The sequence below is a fragment of the Arachis hypogaea genome, unplaced genomic scaffold, assembly GCF_003086295.3.
Source record: "Arachis hypogaea cultivar Tifrunner unplaced genomic scaffold, arahy.Tifrunner.gnm2.J5K5 arahy.Tifrunner.gnm2.scaffold_29, whole genome shotgun sequence".
NCBI lineage: Eukaryota > Viridiplantae > Streptophyta > Magnoliopsida > Fabales > Fabaceae > Arachis > Arachis hypogaea.
In genome coordinates this window covers 468,438-469,026 of record NW_027255455.1, presented here as the reverse complement: position 1 = coordinate 469,026, position 589 = coordinate 468,438, and positions in this window count along the sequence as shown.

Here is a 589-nt window from a genome sequence, read left to right as displayed (position 1 = left end):
TCTAGGATTTTTTAGTGTTTGCTATGGTTTTTAGGGTTTTTCTAGGAATTTTAGGATTTTTAGGGTTTTCTTGGGTTTTTAGTGTTTTCTAGGGTTTTTCGCATTTTTAGGGTTTTTAGGATTTTTTAAGGTTTTAAGGGTTTTTAGGAAATTTTAGGGTTGTTTTTAGTGTTTAGGATTTTTTGGGGTTTTCTATGATTTTTAAGAGTTTTTTAGGGTTTTTAAGTTTTTCTTAGGTTTTAGTGTTTTTTAGAGTTTTCTATGGTTTAGGATTTTTTAGGGTTTTCTAGTTTTTTTTAGGTTTTAGAGATTTCTAGGGTTTTAAGTGTTTTTTAGGATTTTTAGAGTTTTCTAGGATTTTTTAAGGTTTTAAGGGTTTTTTAGGGGTTTGTAGGATTTTTTAGATTTTTTGGGTTTTAAGGGTTTTCTAGGGTTTTTAGGATTTTTTTAGGGTTTCTAGGATTTTTTAGGTTTTTAAGGTTTTCTATGATTCTTAGGGTTTTTAGGGTTTTCTAATCTTTTCTAGGTTTTTTACGGTTTTCTAGTTTTTTGGGGTTTTCTAGGATTTTCTAGAGTTTTTAGGTTTTTT